The 17,273-nt window shown below is 40.7% G+C and overlaps 1 non-coding gene across 1 annotated transcript; it reads left to right on the top strand.

The window, feature by feature from the left end:
• The first annotated feature begins 16,449 nt into the window (after window positions 1-16,449).
• Window positions 16,450-16,574, top strand: LOC121483701. Its single transcript, XR_005985815.1, has one exon. It is a non-coding gene; the product is annotated as a small nucleolar RNA SNORD22 (small nucleolar RNA).
• The last annotated feature ends 699 nt before the right edge of the window (window positions 16,575-17,273 follow it).

The following is a 17,273-nucleotide window of genomic DNA, read 5'->3' as shown; positions in this document are numbered from 1 at the left end:
TGCATGTAGACTTACATGTTTACATGTTACAGTCTCTGACTTTTAAAATATTTTATGATAATCATTACCACAATCATGATCTGTCATCTTGACATCTTGTTTCTGTGTTTTGTTCATACTCAAACTTTCTCCCAGGGGCACCTTGAGCATCCTTTTATTGCTTATTTGCCCCATATCTATCTTCTTTGATGATGTGTATGCTCCAATCCCTTATCCATTTATCATTATTAATTGGGTGATTTGTTTTCTTTTTATTGAATATTCAGAGTTATTATGCATTCGACATTCAAGTCCTTTATAGGATGTTGTGTTTTACAAATATGATTTCTCAATCTGTAGCTTTTTTTTTTTTTTTTTACTTTCTTAGCGATATGTTTTTTTCCTTTGTGGATCATAGGACGTCCCATCTGGGATATATTTGTCTAGTAAATTCCTACTTTAGAGACTTTTTGGTATCAACTGGCTGGGAAGTGGACAAGATGATAAATATCCTAAAAGAGTCAGTAGGAAAGTGTTGACAGCAAACCCACAATCAACTTCCTTCCCTTTCATGCAAATATGCTACACACAGACCTCCTGGTAAATGCACTCATGCTGTTTGTTAGTGAAATATTTCTTATCTGTAGAGGAAAGTGGGAAGGTTGTACCCGTTTGGCTAAGATTGTTTACGATAAAGAGCTAGAATCAGTGGATTTACCGCGCAGCGATTTAGGAAAAGTATCTCACGACCTGTGTAACTATCAGGGTATAGAATGATATTCAGGTGAATGAATGGCAATCTGTAACACTTGACTGTGTCAGATAGAAGAAATACTTTTTTAGGGGCACCTGGCTGGCTCAATGGACTGAACATGCAACTCTCAATCTCAGGGTTGTGAGTTCAAGCCCCATGTTGGGTTGTAGAGCTTATTTTTTAAAAAAATGCATTTAAATTCTATTTTTAAGGAGAAAATTTGGGAAACATGATTTTGAGCTTCCAAAATCATGATAGAATCTCACACATTAGAAATAAGCACATGAAGAGGGGTGCCTGGGTGGCTCAGTGGTTGAGCGGCTGCCTTAGGCTCAGGTTGTGATCCCGGGGTCCTGGGATCGAGTCCTACATCGGGCTCCCTGCAGGGAGCCTGCTTCTGCCTCTGCCTGTGTCTCTGCCTCTCTCTCCGTGTGTCTCATGAATAAATCCAATCTTTAACAAATAAATAAAATTTTTAAAAAATTAAAAATAAGCATTAAAAATAATAATAATGAAACAAGAACAAAGAAAGAAATATGCACATGAAGAAAAAAATTTGTGAGAAAGACAACTCCCGGCAATATACAAAGTCTTCCTGGCTAGATGGCATTGCAGGTGCTCTAAAAACAAAGGCTGCTCTCCTTGTAGATATGGCAAATCCATGTGAAGAGTACGGCACCCTGTTGCCCACCTGCAAATTCTTTTCTCTTACCCATTCCCTTTACACCTGCACCTATTGATTCAGAAACTTGGGACAAATAAAGAAGTTGTGAGGTTTGCCTTTAATTGCACATTGATTGGGAGACTGCCCCCAGAGTCCATGCATTAATCCAAATTACCTGGCATCCTTGTTTCCCTGATGAGGCAATGCTTTCACATTATGGCTATCAGAGATTCTGAGAAAAAAAAAATAAACCCACAAAAACAGACATTAGCCGCACTCATGTTAATAAATGAGCTCAGTATAAATTATGAATTTGTAATTTTTCTAAGAATTAAAAATTATCATCCATGTCCCAATGGTATCTAAAAGAATCTCACTCTCATTAGTAGACATGTTCGTATTTATTGACAGAGACATTCATGTACATATATTCTATACATATATACACAAAAGTATATTATTCACATAATATATTTTGCTTATATATATAATTACTTTGGATTTTGTTTGTAAGACTATTTTGTATTTCGTGTATATATAACTTAAGCCTGTAATTATAACTTTGAAAACATGTGAATATATGTTCATGTATAGATAATATATATTATATACAATAAACACACCCATATAAATATGTTTGCATAATTATGAATATATGTTTTTATGTTTATTATAGTTCATTTTATATATAGCATATAATTAAAATTATACAATATGTTGTATAGATTGTGTAATATATAATTCCATGATATGTCTATATAATATATAGTATATATAATATAATAAGTATAATTAAAATGTGCATTATATATAGATAAATAGTATTTATAATAATATGTAATATATAATAGTATATATAGTAATAAATAAATGTATATTATACATATAATATGTATATTTTCACACACATCATATATAATATATAATAAACCTACACATATAAATATATGTTCATATAGAATCAACAAATATTAGGGATCCCTGGGTGGCGCAGCGGTTTGGCGCCTGCCTTTGGCCCAGGGCGCGATCCTGGAGACCCGGGATCGAATCCCATATCAGACTCCTGGTGCATGGAGCCTGCTTCTCCCTCCGCCTGTGTCTCTGCCTCTCTCTCTCTCTCTGTGACTATCATAAATAAAAAAAAAAACAAAAAACAAATATTATAAGTGTATTAAAAAAATAATAAATATATTTTTTAAATAAAATTACTAAATACGTATTTATTTAAATATATAATAAACCTACATAAATGTTCATAGGTGTACATATAATCACACATATTTCTGTATAATTATAGTAAGGTGCATAAATTATATATAAACAATATAGCCTAGCGTATATATTACAGTATATATATATTCCAGTTTATATAATAGACACATACTATTATATTATAGTAGAGTTTATGTATTAAAGGCCCAGGATCTGAATCCAAATTAGAACATACAGTTTCTGGAAATGAGTGTAACAGAGCAGTTATGTCAATTAACCTATTGTGCCACATGATTATAAATTAATTATTTGCAGATTAACGTGATCTGTAAGGATTGGGAACCATATGCATAATCCTGAAATAAGAAGCCAGCATCAGAGAAAATTTGCTAACATTTGGGAAAGTTAAAGGCCAGGAAATAAAACATACAACAACCTGACATCTAGCTTTTGTAGAAAATGTTGCAAGTACCTGATGTGAACACCCACAAACAGAAGGACGTGGTTTTCTGTTAGGAAGGTGGATTGCTCCTCAGATATAAAGAAAAGTACAGCCACACATAAGAATAAGGACCTTTAAGAAATGACCCTCTTTAAAAAAAAAAAAAAAGAAATGACCCTCTTCAGGGCGCCTGGGTGGCTCAGTGGTTGAGCGTCTGCCTTTGGCTCAGGTCGTGACCCCTAGGTCCTGGAATCGAGTCCCACATAGGGCTCCCCGTAGGCCTACTTCTCCCTCTGCCTGTGTCTCTGCCTCTGTCTCTGTGTCTCTCATCAAATAATAAGTAAAAATCTTAATTTAAAAAAAATGACTCCCTTTCCCTACTCTGGGGATACAAAAATCCCTAGGGCCAGTGTACCATGGTTACTGTACATGCTCAAAGCAGGGGCAGAAAACAATCACAAGCCATAAATAGATACGGACGAGCCTCTCTACCTTCAGGGACTTGATTTCATAAAACAAGAAATAACATTCTGGAGTCAACTGACGAAAACGAACAACTTGAGCATGCCCATCCGTCTCCTGTGCCCTTGCTTAATTTATAACCCTCGAAACCAAATGCGGGCAACCCCATATTTCTTCTAACTCTGTGGTCTCCTGTGGTGAGAAAGCTCGCCACTCTTGTCAAGGAATCATGCATTTGCCGTTGGGAAAATAAAAATAAAAAAAGAACAAAAACAACGAAGAAAGCCATAGTGAGCCACAGCTTAGCATTCTGAACGGTTGCGAGCACCATCCCCAACTTGCATTGGCAGAGGGTGTAGATCCTGTCGTGCTTGGTTTCAGCTTGGGGTTTAGATCCATGGACAAGCATGACCAGCATCCTGCGTGGCCAAGCGTGCCACCCACGAATGTCCACACCATCCCTGGTCACAGTTTCACCTAGAAAAAAAGGGCTACTCTTTGTTTCCATCATTCCATTTAGAGTATAATTACGTGGCTTTCAGGTCCAAACGCTTTCTTTGGTGAATCTCTTAGCAACTGAGTCTAATTAAGCGTCCAAGACATAAGGCATTAAAATATTTGTTATGATACCTGGTAGACATATAACCTTCTCTCCTTCCTGGCGAGACAAATGTGCCCAAATGTACTTTGCATAACAATTTGCATCCACGGGTACACTTCCACAATCAGAGAGCAGGCCGTAAATTAACACGCCACGCTTTGTCAACATAATTGGTTTGCCATTTTGCAAGGTGGCTCGGGGCTATTAGCTCACAAATAAGGAAAACATTATTTTTGTACATGATATCAGGTTACAGAACACAAATGTACCTGCGCGTCCCTATCCCTGCTCAGGGCTTAAATGTTTGACTTGCACGTTGGGAAGTGAATTTTATGTTTCTGGACGGGTTCCAATGCTTGCAAAGGTGTTTATACAAGAGTTTATAAAGGTGGTATTCAACGCATTTCTCTCTCAGAGGCGACTGGGTGGTGCCGTCGGATGAGAGTGTGACTTCGACTCAGGTCATGATCCTGGGGTCTTGGGATGGAGCCCTATATCAGGCCCACGGGCTTCTCACTCTGCTGCTCCTTCTACTTGTTCTTTCTCTCTGTCAAATAAGTAAATTGAATATTTTTAAGAGAATTTTTAAAAATATTTTATTTATTTATTCATGAGAGACACAGAGAGGCAGAGACACAGGCAGAGGGAGGAGCAGGTTCCCTGCAGGGAGCCCAATGTGGGACTCGATCCCAGGACTCCAGGATCACGCCCTGGGCTGAAGGTGGCGCTAAACCGCTGAGCCACCCAGGCTGCCCCAATAAAATCTTTAAAAGAATAAAATAAAAGCATGTCTTTCTGTGCCCCATCCTCCAAAACTTGTTGCACAAAGAAATGGATTACAGATACCCTTCATATTCATTAGCTTCTGGATCACATAAGCTAGGAGCATCTGTAAATCCCCTTCTGGAAAAAAAAAAAAACTCATAAAAATGATATTTTGTTGCATTAGGAGCCATGTGTTGCATTACCTTCGGTTTAATCAAACTAACACTAGAAATACGTCATCTTTGATCTCTTGTACTACTCACATTGATGAAGACCATATCTACAACGCTATAATAGGTTGAATCATGAAACTGCCATTTGTATAGGTCAGAAATGGCAATTTCCTTGTGGTTCAGCTGGATAATTGACACTCAAATTTATCCTCACGTTTGTTGGTCTGGGTAAAGTGCCACTCTCGGTTGCTGAGAACTTGTGATTGGCATCATAAAATTTTAATCAGGATAATACGGCATTTTGGTTCTGTTATGCCTTTCCCCTAAAAAAGAATCAGGAAAGCCTTGGGGAAAGAGATGGTTTACTGCCTTTGGGGAAAATTAAGCCCAATTCTTAGAAACATGCATACCGCAATTTAAAAACATTTACTAGACAGAAATATCAGGGATGCTCGTGTAAACCTATAATTATATGAATTATCCAAACTATAAAATGATAAAAATATTGTCTAAAAAGCCATCCGTACCAGCTTTAAGCGACAGAAGAAGAAAGCTTATTTAAGGGAACTGGTTCTTGGTGACCTTAGAACAGTTGATCCCTCTGGTTACATTTTGAATTTTGATTATGAAGAAAGGTTATTTCAAAATCAATTGAGGGCACTTGGGTGGCTCAGTGGGTTAAGTCTCTGCCTTCAGCTCAAGTCATGATGCCGGGGTCCTGGGATGAGTCCCGCATCTGGCTCCCTGCTCAGCAAGAAGTCTGCTTCTCCCTCTCCATCTATCCCTCATCCCTGCTTGTGTTCTCTCTCTTGCTCTGCTCTCTCTCAAGTAAATACATAAAATCTGAAAAATAAAAAAAAAAAGAAAGAGAAAGCAAATCAATGTAGTCATGTATGGTAAAGAAGTATCTGAATCAATATTGCACGGAGAAAATAAAATCAGCCTTCTGTCTCAGAAAGTCCATGCTCTTAGATGTCCACGTTGAATTTGCCAAGATGGGAAAGAATATGAATTAAGCAATCCCTGAATTTATTTTTTTAATGCCCTGAATTTAAAAGGGTTAGTGGAGTATAAACGAACAGTTGACCTAGCAGCGCATTGTTTGGGTTGGCTTGCATCTCGCCTATAAAATCTCTTACAGATACAGCTGTGGATGATGCGCCGTGGGCGTGTTTGATTTTATAATTACCACTGTTTACCTCGCATCATGTTTAGTTTCACATTGCCAGAGGCCAGGTTTCGGGATTGTGTGCACCAGAAGGGATGGCGGGAAGGTTTAAGAGCAGATGGGAGTCTTCAGTCCGGGCGTGATCCTTGAGTCCCAGGATCGAGTCCCACCTCAGGCTCCCTGCGTGGAGCCTGCTTCCCCCTCTGCCTGTGTCTCTGACCCCCCCTCTCTCTCTGCCTCTCATGAATAAGTAAAAAAAAAAAAATTTAAAAAAAAGAGCAGATTGGAAAGACAAAGTATCATGGCATAGAAGCTTCTCATTGAATGCTACTCTGTTTCCCCATGTGTCTGCTTCAAGAAAAGAGGTGGCCTTCCTGATGCCATTCCAAACACTGGGCTCTCAGAAAACAAGTTCACCACAGAGCTCCTTGTCAATTCTGCTGGACGGTCACTGGCCACTGCTTTTTGCTTGAGAAGCAACAGATTGTACACTTCCACACAAGCATGTGTTTCCAGAATTAAAAAAAAAAAAAGAAATTTCATAATACGGCACATGGCATCTTCCTGAGAACTTGCTCTGGAAAATGAGACATCAAAATGCTGGACCATCGTGGGGGTCACTTTTGGAACTGGCTAAATTGGCTTACATCACCTCCAATTCCTGAGAGAGGACCAAATGCCTCAAATATCCCTGCAATGCTTAAAAAAAAAAAAAAAAAAAAGGCAATAATAAATGAGATGACATTAAACTAAAAAGCTTCTGGAAGTAAAGGAAATAATCCACAAAATTAAAAGGCAACCTATAGAATGGGGGAATGCAATTGCAAGACATCTATCTTGTAAGGGGGTAATAGCTAAAATATATAAAGCAGGGCATCTTAGTGGCTCAGTTAAGCATCCAAATATCGAAACTCAGGACGCCTGGGTGGCTCAGCATTTGAGCATCTGGCTTCAGGTCAGGGCGTGATCCCGGAATCTCAGGATCGAGTCCCACATCAGGCTCCCTGCATGGAGCCTGCTTCTCCCTCTGCCTGTGTCTCTGCCTCTCTCTCTCTCTCCATGTCTCTCATGAATAAACAAATTCTTAAAAATAAAAGTAAAAATTAAAAAAAGAAAATAAATCTTGAATCTCGGTTTCAAATCAAGTCATGATGTCAGGGTCATGAGTTCAAGCTCTGTTTCAGGCTCTGTGCTTGAAACTCTCTCGCCCTCTCCCTCTCTGCCCCTGCCTCAGCTCATGCTCTCCCTCTCTGTCAAATAAATAAAATCTTAAAAATAAAATATATAAGGAACCAATGCAATTTAACTGCAACAAAACAAAACAAAACAAAAACAAAAACAAAAACAAACCATGATTAAAAAGTAGGTAAAGGAAGTGGTGGCAGATGGGTTTTACCTAAACGTAATCAAGCAGGTTTTATAATTAAAACCCAGAACCCCTGTGGTCTCTGGGTGCAGACATCATTTGAGATGTTTGTGTGACAAATGCTAGAGTGAAAATCTCCCTCAAACACTGATGGGCATGGTCAGGAGGGACCAGGGAGGGGGTTTTCTCATTTTCTCAGCCTGTTGAAGCACAAAGTAGTGACATTTCCCTGTAGAACTAGCAGCGTCCTGCTCCTTGTCAACTTTTATGGGGGAAAGGAGCGCGTGCCTCCTTAGGCTCTCAGTCACTATCCCTGTGTTTGCGAGCTCAGCAATTGGCAAATAAAAATGGTCCTTCAGGCTGGACAAACAGCCTCTTAGGTTAGCATTTCTCATCACCTCCAAAGTTTTTTTTTTTAATTTTTTGAAAAGATCTTATTTATTTATTTGACAAAGAGAGAGAGAGAGCACAAGCAGGGGGAGCAAGAGAAGCAGACTCCCTACCAAGCAGAATGTAGAACTCAATCCCAGGACCCCAGGATCATGACCTGGGTCCAAAGCAGCCATGTAACCCACAGAGCCACCCAGACATCCTGCCTCCAAAGTTTCAAAACCCACCTCTCTGGCCTTCTTAGAACCCTATGTGCACAGAACATTACGTAATTACGTCGCTTGCCAGGAGTTTTACTGAAGTTACATATTTGTGGAGTAGGATGCATGTGTTTCTAATGTTGACTTCACTAAAGTTCAAACACATTTTAAACTTGCCTAGAAGTTTCTAAATCATTGAAAGCATTCACAGAGCCCATCCCATTGTTACGAAGAATACTGCAGTTTTTACATTGTACCATCTCCGGTGCATTTACAGACCCAACATTATTTATCAAGGTCTCTCATTTCCCTTGAAATGGAAGGCCCTCTTCTGCATGGCTGTAAATTCACCCAATTTCCTTGGTTGTATGTTCTTTTTTTTCTTGGATGAGTCTTTGCCTTTGTCTTCCTGATGTGTGCTGTGGTCTGATTTCAATCATCAGTCCTGAGGCAAGGAGGCCCCTATAAGGGCAGGGATGGAGGCGGAGGACATGCTGATAATCAGATTTACTTGCAAAGCCTCTGCCTCAAGTGTGGCTAAGCAGGGGCTGCATGTAAGCAGAATTAGCTCATCACATGGAAAGTGCAGGCAGTTCCGGGGGTCAGTAGCAGTTCAGCTGGGTTTGGGAGCTGAGGGAACGTCGAATCACCAGAGTCCAATTAAATCCCCTAATCCAGTTCTTTGAGTCCCATGGACACTGTTGTGACTGGGCCTGTATGCCCAGGTCAATGGGAACCAACAAAAACAAATGGCTGATGCCATGCTCACGAAGTACACAGAACTCCTTGGGAATTCCCCCACAGGAAACAAACACCCTGTATTTGGGTTTTCCAGTGAGAAACAGGAGAAGTCAGACTTAGGCCTTCTGAGAAGTGCATTCAACACACAGAGCGTAAATCACGAAGAGTTCCAGAAACTCTACTCACAATTATATTCTCTAGAACCAGGAAATAGAACAAAGAAACGTCCGCAGCTGCATTGTTTCAAAGAGCTTCGAGGGGAACCAGTCACCCCATCTGCCAACCATAGCATGGATCAAAACATTGTGGTGTGTTTGTAGGATAATACACTAGACAGCAGAGAAACACAATGAAGCACAAGACACTCGCAACACCTGCATGGATCCCATGATGTGACGTCACGTGAAAGAGGCCAGAGGTGCGACCCTACTACACGTGCCACCTGCCCTTTTATATGAAATCCAAAGTTTGCACTCATAGGCATCAAGGTTCAGAAAAGAACGAGCAAGAAATTCTTACGGGATTCCAGATAGAGGTCACCTCTAGGGGAGGTGGAGCATGCTCTGGTCCCGGCAATGCTCTCTTTCTTGAAAGGGCGTTCTTTCTGGGTAAGAGAAAGCCGTTCACATACTGTTCATCCCTTTCTATGAATGCAAGTCTCGTGTCATTGCTAAAGTTTACAAAGAAAGGGAAAAAAGGTCTAAATTGTATACGTAATCTTCATCTTCAAGGAAAATGCAGACAGAAGCTTTTATTTTCCGGGCTTGGCAATGGGGAAGGAAACATCCAACAGATTACAAGCAGGGGTTGAGGCTAAGTTCATCACCTCCACTCTCACCACCAGCACCAGGGGACCATTTTCTCCCATGTGTCACTCCCCACTTCTTGAAGATGAGAGGTTTGGGTACAGTGGACAATTTGAGCAATACCTTAGGGTTGATTGCATGGAAACTCTGCTTATCTCCTCTACTTGTGTACATAATTAATATCACATATGTGTACTTATCTCTGTGTGTGATCTACTTATCTTTCCATCCATCCATCCATCCATCCACTCATCCATCTATCCATCCATCCATTGATCCATCCATCCATCCATCCATCCATCCATTCATCCATCCATCCATCCACTCATCCATGCATCCATTTATCCATCCATCCATTCATCCATCTATCCATCCATCCATCCATCCATCCATCCATCCATCTATTGATCTGCTCTAGACAGCTAGATAAATCATAGAGAAACAGATAAGTAGAGACATTTAGACAGATGATAGATGATGGATGAATAGATACAGATAAATGGATAGGCTACAAATAACATATTCTTTCACTTTACAACTCTTAGCTTTCACTGGAATCAATTATTCTTTTTAGTTCATGGCTTGATCATGACCATCCTTTTCACAGGAGGCCAGGAAGAAAAAAGAAATTGTCAGTAAGTCAATTCTCTGATTTATGTGTTTTTAAAACAAGCAAACAATTCCGTGGAATTATGTTGGGAATCTTGGAGAGAGTGATAATTCCGAGGGATGCATAAACTGGGAAGGTGGGAAGGGATTTAGTAAACCTACAAGAATTTAATGCAGAGTGGAAGAGAAATCACAGGTATGGTGTGTTGGTTTTGTGAGCAAGGAGGCTACTGCACTCTCATTCCTCAGTCTGAAAGAGCTGCATGATTCTCCCTTGACAAATGTATCTGTTCGATGCACAACATGGGAGCACATTCGTTGCTCAACACCCAAGAGACATACAAATGAGGAAATGAGCCACAAAGAAACCAACCCCAGACACGTGGCACATCCATGGCCACGTGGAGTAGAATGAGTCTAGCTCTCTCACCGGCTTGTTGAAATGTGCCCTCAGAGTCATGGTGTCAAACACAAAGAAACACAATGTGCGCTCTACAATTTTGATGGGATTAACTCAGATGAGAACACGCATCTACTGGTATTCTTCAGTGTTCTCTGCTACGCTCTGAATGCTTATGGCTGCTCTTTCTCCTTCCCTTGTCGGCAGGCTTTGTGAGCACAACACACTCATCCCTGAATCGTTGTAGTATTGGCTATCACAACCTGTACCCTAAACGAGCATTTGTTGATTGCACGGTTTCTTACAAGGCGCCTGCCTTCAGAAACTAGTGTGTGCGCTAAATGAGGCAGTATGAGTAGCTTCAATTCTAACTCAGTGAAAATCCGAAGGGTCATGTAACCTTGCACTTCTTATTAAAGTTAATTGTTTAAAAAAATAGTAAATAAATAAATAAATATAAATAAATAAAGTTAATTGATTATGACTCTCAGGTGCCACGGGTCTCATGGTGGGCATAAACAGAGTTCTCAGTTGGTGTTTGAAAAATCCAGGGTGGTTCTTCTATATTATCTACTCTGGCTCTTTCCCAGGGAACCCATAATCATTGCCTACAGGGTATTTTCCTTGGGGACTATGGCTCTTATCCACCCAGAGTCACTAGCACTGTAACTTTGGCAAATGCCAGGATGTACAGTGCGGATATGTGGCTCTTAGAAGTAACCTGGGGTTACGTCTCATAATCGAGACTCTGTTAATTCATACTCCTGGATTTTGGGGGCTGTAAGTGATTGTATTCATTTGCTAGAGCTGCCATAACAAAATATCACAGACTGGGTGGCTTAGCCAAAGGACACATACTTGTCACCTTCTATAATAATGCAGTGTTAAGAGCTACAGGCAAAAAAAAGGAAAAAAAAAAGCTACAGGCAGCCTGGATATCCCATAGGATATCCCACAAAACATCATGTGGACCCGACACCCTGGTGGGCATCATACCAACAGGCAAGAGCTGGAAGTCATGGGCGAATCCATGCTCCAGGGAGTGGGGCATAAATCCTGGGAAGATTTAGACAAAGCAGGTCTTTTTTCCACTCTGGCCACATTCTGAGCTTGTATTTTTCTTGTCACTGACTATTAAACTCCAGTTAGCATCATGCGACCATAAAAATGAATTCCCTTTTAAATCATTTCCATTGTAAGACTTTCATGGATTGCAAGAACTGGAAGGGTAAGCAGATAGCATTCAGTCACCCATGCTTCTCTATAGGTGAATTCTAAAATTAATTAGAAAAAAAAAAGGTCATTTCAGAATCAGTTTAGGAGCAAGAGAGAGAGTGGATGATGTTAGGTCATTAAAAGGGGAGATTGAGTCTAGCCGCTCGAGGGCTCTGATTCTTCCTCCCATGCTCAATCTAGGATACTCGTCAGTGGGTTTGATTTTAAAAAAAAAAAAGATTTTATTTATTTATTTAGATACTTGTGGGTTTTTAAGAGCAGATCACAGTGACAGATGGGATTATTGAGAATAAAGAAACCCCTGTGGGCAAGAGCTGAGGAAAAGTCTTGCACATGCTTTTCACCAAAGATGTTCCATCAACAGGAATACTAGAAATAGTAGAGGCCTACAAGCACAAATCGTATTTAGAAATGGAAGAGCAATAGTCCAGATGGCTTGGATACTCAACACACGTCAGAGTAACATCAATCAGATGACTCGGGGCCACCTCTGTGGTGCGGACTTTACGTACCTTGCCTATGCTGCAGAGGTTCTCATACTCAGACCCTCAGTTGGTCTTGTGCTTTCTTTGAAATAAAGCTGCATGGCGATCTTTTAGGATACGTGTTTACTGTGATACAGCACTGTCATTCCAAGTCATACATGGAAGTACAGCTGCCCGTAAAAACCAGCACAGCAGTGTGCCTCGCAGCGCTGTCTGTAATAGCTAAAAAAGGCAAGCCGTGTAAATGCCCATCGGTAGATGAATGGACAGGCGACACGTGGTGTGCTCTTCAATCAGGGAGTATTATATTAAAATAAAAGTGCATGAAATAAAAAAAAAGAAGTGCATGAAGTGGGGCACGTGGGTGGCTCAGTGGTTGAGAGTCTGCCTTCGGCTCAGATCATGATCCCAGAGTCCCGGGATCAAGTCCCACATCGGGCTCCTTGCATGGAGCCTGCTTCTCCCTCTTTTTGTGTCTCTGCCTCTCTCTGTGTGTCTCTCATGAATAAATAAATAAAAATCTTGAAAAAAAAAGTGCATGAAGTGTGTGAGAGGCTACACTCTGGATACATCTTGGGAACATTACGTCAAAGAAAGGCTGTTGCAAACTACATGTTGCAGGATTCCATTTACATAAAATGCACACAATAGGAAGATCTACAGACACAGAGAGTAGATGTGTGGTGTGCAGCGCTGGGAGCACTGGGGAGAGGCAGTGACCGCTGCTGGGCCCAAGATTTCTTTGTGGAATAATGAAAATATCCTAAAATTGGTTGTGCTGATGGCCACACAACTCTGTGAAGAAATGTCATACCATTGAGCTGTGTGTTTTAATTTTTTTTATTTTTAAATTTTTTTAAAGATTTTCTTTTTAAGTATTCTCTATACTCGACATGGGGCTAGAACACACAACCCTGAGATCAAGACTTTCACCTCCACTAACTTAGCTGTCCAGGAGCTCCTGAGCTGTATATTCTAAGTGGCTAAATTTTGTAATTCAGATACATGTGTTTTTTTTTAAGATTTTATTTATTTATTCATGACAGACACACACACACAGAGAGAGAGAGAGGGAGAGGCAGAGACACAGGCAGAGGGAGAAGCAGGCTCCATGCAGGAAGCCCGATGTGGGACTCAATCCAGGGTCTCCAGGATCATGCCCTGGTCTGAAGGTGGCGCTAAACTGCTGAGCTACCCAGGGATCCCCAATACATGTGTTTTTTTTTTTAATACATGTGTTTTAAAGAAAGATTCATAAACATATTGTTTTCCCTATTTAGTCGATTTTGACCCGTGCTCCCTACATGCACAAAGTGTGAAAACCCTGGGATTTCCATACCAATAACTTTCTGAAAATGCCAAGGGTATAACAACATCATTCTGTTTTGATTTGGGAAAATCAATTCTCCATTATTTCGGCTTTAGGCCAGCATGATCCATGGAGAAGACACTCATCCCCATATGTCTGTGAACTCTATGTTTTCATCTACTGAAGACGCTTAATAGGACTTGAGCCCTTTTCTAAAAACATTATTCCAAGTTATTTATATAGATGAGTTTATTCAATATAGTATTTCCTTGAAATCTGCTGCAGAGTTTCACTGTACTTAAATTTTCCAAGAAATGCTGTAGGGTTTTTCTGTGTTTTGTCTCTCTGCACTGCCAGTGGGACACAGATACTTGATTCTCGTGGAAAGGAGAAAAGGAAACAAGGAACAGGGGGCTTAATCCTCTATCAAAATACCCAAGCTAAATTCAGTGAGCATGTTAAGCTCCTGAGATGTAATGGACACACGGACAGTGTGGCTCCTGGAGTGCGGTTATTGACAAAACACGCCTGTGTACAGGTGGGTTCCCATGAGGTGCATGATGCTCACTGACCCCCATGTGTGAAGTGACATCCACAGCGCCATGCCCATGGGACCACTTTTCCTTCATATGCACACCCAAAACCCTCCATTCCCACGCCCCCCATCCACCGTGACTCCTGCTTCTGGCCTCATCACACCGCCAGCTCCTGGGAACACAATTACCTCCCACTTGGATTGACTCATGTCCTCTGCAGCTCACATTTCATTATGGAATGTCGCCATTTTGTCTACATTCAAGACTCCTTTCATGCAACTGCTCTTCAATTTTACATTCTGGGGTGCGGGGAAATATCATAATCTCTACTCCTACTCACAGAATACACACACACACACATCCAATTCTGTTGTGAGAGCATCCTGGCATTATTGGGATGAGCCCCAATCAGGTGGAGGAAACACTGCTATTTGCATTCCTACCGAGATCTAGCTGCTATTGTTGTGGAAATCTTGCATCATTAATCGTACATGATTTTAATCTCTCGGCATTAGTTTTTCAATTATGGCAATTCTGTAAATAGAATAATGCTTTAGATGTTTTCCCCCTTTCCACACAGTCTGAAGCAGCTTATATCGCTTCGAAAAAGCGAGTTTTGCTATGTAACATTAGTAGGAGGAAACGTGTCTAGTTGTGCCTTTAAAAAAAAAAAGTCATTGATATGGTCCTCAATAATTACACGCTCATAGTCTGTGTATGTATCTTCTGTCCTTACTTGAGTGATTTCTGTTTCCTCTGAAAATCATTTCATCTAGCTTTCATTTTCAAAATGTTTTACCTATTTTAACTTTATTCAATTTTAATTTAAAAATTATTCTTTTTTTGGGATCCCTGGGTGGCGCAGCGGTTTAGCGCCTGCTTTTGGCCCAGGGCGCGATCCTGGAGACCCGGGATCGAATACCACGTCGGGCTTCCAGTGCATGGAGCCTGCTTCTCCCTCTGCCTGTGTCTCTGCCTCTCTCTCTCTCTCTCTGTGACTATCATAAATAAATAAAAATTTTAAAAAAATAAAGTTAGGATATTTAAAAAAAATTATTTTTTTTTTAATTTTTTAGAGAGAGAGCTCACAGGGAAGCAGTGGGGGGGGGGGGGAGGGACAGAGGGAAAGAGAGAGAGAGAATATCCCGCTGAGCACGGAGCCCAATCCTGCATATTCCACATCCTAAATTCAAAGGCATCCCCTTTCGTCCATATTCTATACCGTTGTTGCCCGAGAATACTCTACATACCCCTGATGCATTTCTAAAATAATTTTCTTTTTACTTTTCTGATTGCCTTCTTTTCTTTCCTGTGGGGATAATACCGGTCTTTTCTAGGGTGTACTTTGTATTTCCCAGTTGCTTACAAATCCTATTACCAGTAATAGAGGGAATTCTTCATCTTGGAATACCGACATAGTCTTCGACAGTAGGCCATTCTGCATGGAGACGGTCTCAGGCTGCTCTAATGAAATACCACAGATTTGGGGGGGCAAGGGGGATCTTTAACAGTACACATTGGTTTCTGACTGTTAGGCGGGCTGGAGAATGCAAGATGAAGGTGACCATGTGGGTGGGTTCTGGTGATGATTTTTTCTGATAGACAGATGGCCACCTCATCAACCTGTCGCCACATGGTGGAAAGGGATAGATGAAGCAAGCTATGTCTTTATCTTCTTGTGGGGGGCACTAACCCTTGTGCCTTCTTGTGGGGCCTGCCCTATGGAACCTTGATCTTCTCCAAATACCCCACCCCTAACTGGGGGTTACGGCTTCCACATAAGAATGTGGAGGACAGGGGATCCCTGGGTGGCTCAGTGGTTTAGCACCTGCCTTTGGCCCAGGGAGTGATCCTGGAGCCCCAGGATTGAGTCCCATGTCAGGCTCCCTGCGTGGAGCCTGCTTCTCCATCTGCCTGGGTCTCTGCCTCTCTCTCTCTCTCTCTCTCTCTCTCTTTCTCTGTCTCTCATGAATAAATAAAAAATTTTATTTAAAAAAATAATAGAATGTGGAGGACACACAGGTGTTCAATCTTGTAACCCTGATCATCTCCCAAAGTACCTTGTCCAGCGCCATCCGACCAGTCTGTTACACCCACTATAAACACACAAAACCTCCATGGTGATTTGCCCTTTTAAAATTGTTACTTGGTTCCCAGTGAGGAAACAGTCACATGTCTTACCTCCTGTCCTAGTCCCAGAGCCTGTAAAGGTGAACCCACTGGGGCTGGCTGGGGGGAAGGAGGAAACTTGCTCCAGAAGGAACTGTCTGAGGGATCATAAGGGATTTCTAAATATGGGAAAAGGGAATAAATCATTTGGTGAAGTCAACTGTACATACTTCTTTGTAGGTCTAAAGAAAGAACAAAGCTTTTATATAACAGGAATCCAGTTCTTCAGGGATACCAAAAGGAAATTTTTTTAAAGATTTTTATTTATTCATGAGATACACGTGGCGGGGGGTGGGGGTGGGCAGAGACGGGCAGAGAGAGAGAGGAAGAAGCAGGCTCCATGCAGGGAGCCAGATGCGGGACTCAATCCCAGAACTCCAGGATCACCCCAAAAGGAAATTTTTAAGTCATTTTTGGTGCAACCTAGCTGGAAATTAGCATGTAATTGTTTGAGCCTTGCTGAATAAAAGTTTAACCTTCAAAAAATAAAAAATAAAATAAAATAAAGTAAAATAATAAATAGAATAGAATAAAATAAAATAAAATAATAAAATAAAATAAAATAAATAAATAAATAAAATAAAATAAAATAAAATAAAATAAAATAAAATAAAATAAAATAAAATAAAATAAAATTGTTACTCGGTGCCTTAACTGTTTTGTAGAGTGCCACTCTTGTCCTTCATGCTTGTAAAACTCAAGGAAACAAGTGGAGACTGATGTGGAAACAAAGGCAGAAGAAAGATTAATTATTAGATTTCCCTACTACCTACAGCCTCGTTGACATGTCCTTGAAACAGGCAGAG

This window comes from Vulpes lagopus, chromosome X, assembly GCF_018345385.1.
Source record: "Vulpes lagopus strain Blue_001 chromosome X, ASM1834538v1, whole genome shotgun sequence".
NCBI lineage: Eukaryota > Metazoa > Chordata > Mammalia > Carnivora > Canidae > Vulpes > Vulpes lagopus.
The sequence above is the reverse complement of the archived record's forward strand: the minus strand, read 5'-3'. Positions and strand labels throughout refer to the sequence as shown.